This window comes from Chrysochloris asiatica, unplaced genomic scaffold (assembly GCF_000296735.1).
Source record: "Chrysochloris asiatica unplaced genomic scaffold, ChrAsi1.0 scaffold00247, whole genome shotgun sequence".
NCBI classification, from domain to species: domain Eukaryota; kingdom Metazoa; phylum Chordata; class Mammalia; order Afrosoricida; family Chrysochloridae; genus Chrysochloris; species Chrysochloris asiatica.
The window spans coordinates 2,802,970-2,806,969 of record NW_006408765.1 but is presented as its reverse complement, the minus strand read 5'-3'; the positions used below and the strand labels follow the sequence as shown (position 1 = coordinate 2,806,969).

Genomic DNA, 4,000 nt, shown 5'->3' with positions numbered 1-4,000 from the left:
TTCAGACATACTCAGAAGTAAAAAGAATAATAAAATGAACATCTATAGAGTCATATATATAAGACCATATTACTGATGGTGGTGGTTATGTGCAGTGGAGTTGCTTCCGACTCATAGCGACCCCTTATAGGGTTTCTGAGTCTGTAAATATTTACAGAAGCTGTCATGATCTAGTAACAGAATAAAAATCCCAGAGTCCTTGCTTTAAAATGGAAGAGGGAAAAGACAGGAACAAAAGACTACTCAAACTTTGTCTTGTTTCCTTGTGGTTTATGATCTCCTTCTCCTCTGCCTCCCTGGAAGCCTCCGCACCCTCCAACTGTTCCCTGGCCTCGGCCAACAAAGTGACCCCGGCCTCCTCAGCCATGGCTGCTTCTGCCTCCAAATCTTCCTCAGCCTCCACCTCATCCCCCGAAGCCACCTGCACCCTTAGGCTTGGCCCAGTCCAAGGTAACTTTGCTTCCATCAATTTCCCCATCCTCCATGGCCTCCTTGATGGCTTTAATGGTTTCCTCACTACTGAAGTCTACAAACCCAAACCCTTTGGAGGAACCTGTTTCACAATCTGTGACTATCTTTGTGAAAGCAGAACCATCAAATGACTCCTTTAACATTTCCTCAGTTATGTCTTCGGACAGATCTTTGATGAACAGTGTTTTGGACGACTGTCATCTCGCATTAGGGGATCCCCTGGATCCTTGCAATTCCAGCCTGATGGCTCTGCCCTAAATTTCTCTTTTATTACACACATTTAAAGCTTAAGGTCATCGGTTCGAAACTACCAGCCGCTCCGCGGGAGAAAGATGAGGCTTTCTACTCCCGTAAAGATTTACACCGTCGGAAACCCTATACAGGGTCGCTATGGGTCGGAACCGACTCGACGGCACCTCACAACAACAACAACAAAGCTTCTTTAGCATCTTTACATGAAGCAAATTCTATAATTGCATACCCTCTGGATTTTCCATCTGGTTCTGAGGCACCTTGATAGTAGTTGCATTCACAAACACTTCCTGGAAAGTTTCTTCTGTTGCACTGTAGGAGAGGTTGCTTAAAACCAGTGTTTTTGATTCACCGCTCCAGGTGTTTGTCTTCCCATCTCTGTGGTCTTGATTTTGACCTTTTCTCCCCAATGTAGTACAAGGATATAGAACGACCATCAATCTCTGTTCCTTGCTTTTCTTCAAAGGTTTTCTCAGCATCAGCTTCTGTTTTGAATTCAAGATAAGAAATCCCTTTACTCTTTCCAATTTTGCTGAATAATTTGATCTCCATGGTATCTTCACACACTTCTTTCAATTCATCCTGAGTAACATTGTTAGGCAAGTGTTTGGCCAAAAGTGTTCTGACATCTCGGTCTTTCTTACTGTCTTTTCTCTTTGGTCTCTAATTTAATTTCATTACCAAAGACCTTTAAACCAGTGAGTTCCAAAGCTTTTTCGAGGTCTTTTGCAGATTCAAAATCCACATAGCCAAATTTCCTAGTCATACCAATTCTGATATCCATGACAACAAGATCATTTTTAGCAAAAAGGTCACTGAAACCAGTTTTTAATTCTGGAGCAGAGTTGTTACGATTCAGGTTTCCAACAAATAGATTGAAAGCTCTAGTTGGTTCTACAGCTTCCATTTTTTGCTTCTTGGCTTCATGAGCAGCTTTCCGTTTGGCCACTTCCTTCTTTCATTTTCCAGGTACTTCTTTGACATGATCTTCCTCCTCTTCATCCTCTTCTATGTTGTCTTCATCTTCCTCATCATCTTCTTACTAATCGTTGTTGTCGTAATCCTCAGTCACATTCTTGGCTTTTACAGGAACCACCTTGGCAGGAACTTTCTTGCCCTTTGCTGGTATAGTGTCCATAATCTCTTCTTCAGAGTCATCTTCTTCATCCTCCTCATCCTTCTCATCATCGTCCTCATTGTCCTCATCATCTTTGTCATCATCATCATCATCATCATCAATGAGATGGGCAGCTGCTCCTTTCATCATGATGGGCTCAAATTCAGCCTCAGCCTCATCATCTTCTTCACTGTTTTCATCATCTTCCGCATTGTTCTCTTTCTTCTTGGCATTCTTGCCATTCTTTGCTACCTTGGCTGGAGGAGCAGCTCCTTTCTTACCGGAGGTCACCACCTCTGCTTTGCCTGAGGTGGTTCCCTTCTTGCCAGGTGTTGTTGCTGCTTTGGCTGCTGTAACTGTCTTCTTAGCTGGTGTTGCAGCTGCCTTCTTGCCAGGGGTGACAGCTGCTTTCTTGGTCAGTGTGGCAACTACCTTTTTTGAGAGGGAAACTGCCACCTTTTTGGATGACAGTGTGGTATTTTTCTTGCCTTTTGTCTGAGGAATGACAACCTCTTCTCCACTCCTTTCTTCTTCTTCATCATCTTTTGACAGCTCCTCATCCTCAGTTTTCTTCTACCGCCTTGGGGAGAGGAGCCAGTTTCTTGGAATCACTTTGATTGTTGGCAGCTTTTTGCGAGCTTTACCATGATGGCAGCTGGGGACCGTGTATGTGGAGTATATAGAGGACGAGTGGCACAGATGAGACTACGGGAGCCCAAACTCCATGATGGTGGTCATGGTTCTGAAGAGGCTGGAGCATGCATGCTAGGCTACCAGCTAGAGCTCGAGATTGAGATGAAAGACCTAAAAGTAAACTCCTTCTTGAAAACTTGTAAGCCAGTTACTTCATGCCTTTATAGCACCCCCGTTTTTAGGTAGCCAATGTCTAAGTTGCCTGTCCCTATCAACCCTTTATACAGAAGGGATAGAATTGATATTTGATGTGAAGACTTCTTCCCTCTCAGTTGGTATTTTGAGCTACTACATCCATAAATATATGTCAAGTTCATCAAATTATAGCAATTTATACTCGTTTCCTTTTTTTTTTTTTTTTTGTAATCTTTCTGTAGTAGAGTTCTGATTATCAAGCCATTGAAGCTAGGTCAAATGGGTACTACCTGAAACTTTGAGTCCAATACTTTTTATATTTAGAAAACAACTTGCAGTTGCTCCCACTATAGAACATGACATACAAAAAATGTTTTCTTATACATTAGTTGAAAGTAATTTTTGCATTATAAGAAGGGGAAAGGTCCCAATCCATTGTGCATTTAAAGAAACAAGACACATATTCTCACATACACTTTCAGGAAATCAAAAGAATTAGTACAGGTTACCAAAGTAGGCTGTATTACAATCATGGAGAAAATTCTCAAATAGTTAAGTGTAAGAACAATGTACAGTTTCTCACACACAAGTCATCTGGTTTTTAAAGAGCTATTTATAATTTCTAAGTACACTAAGTATTATAAGAATAAGAAATTTCTCAAAACTTTCTATGATTGAAAAAAGAAAGTATAAATGCTCCCATTGAAGCACATGAAACCAAATGTAAGACCTTTCCAGTCCTTGTAATAAATACCATAATTGGAACACTTGTCTTGACTTCATTTTTTATTTGTATGCTTGAATTTGAGAATGTGCACATTGAAGTTGAATAATATACAAAACATTTCTGTTCTTGTAACAAAAGGTGAACTTTCTTCAAGTATAAAGCTCTTGATTTAATAGCATAGTGGTTATGAATCAGGCTGCGAACTGCTTGGCTAGCAGTTTGAAACTACCAGCAGTTCTGCAGGAGAAAGATGAGGCTTTCTGCTCCGAAATATTTACAGCCTCAGTAACCCAGTACCGAGTCACTATGAGTCATAAACGACTCCACGGCACATAACCACCAAGGAAAAAGTGCACATTGTTTTCTCATTCATTGAAAGTACCGAGAAACCTTGAGATTTGTTACATAATGTGTGCTTTCATAAGGTTTACTGTCATTTTAATTGTATATACTTGAATGGAATGAAAATGTGCTCATTGTTTTTAATTCACAGAATGAATTGTGAACTTTCCAAAACATGTAGCATAAACTGCATTACGACAGTAAGTAAAACTCTTTCATCATCATGTTCTGAATGTCAGGGTCTGCACATTGTTTTGTCATTC

General features: G+C 40.4%; 1 protein-coding gene and 1 pseudogene across 2 annotated transcripts in view; one reads left to right on the top strand and one right to left on the bottom strand.

Moving 5' to 3' along the window:
- The window catches only part of BRINP3 (bone morphogenetic protein/retinoic acid inducible neural-specific 3), a 737,483-nt gene that overhangs the window by 324,060 nt on the left and 409,423 nt on the right, over positions 1-4,000 (top strand). The window lies entirely within an intron of this gene.
- Positions 240-2,578, bottom strand: LOC102816684 (annotated as a pseudogene).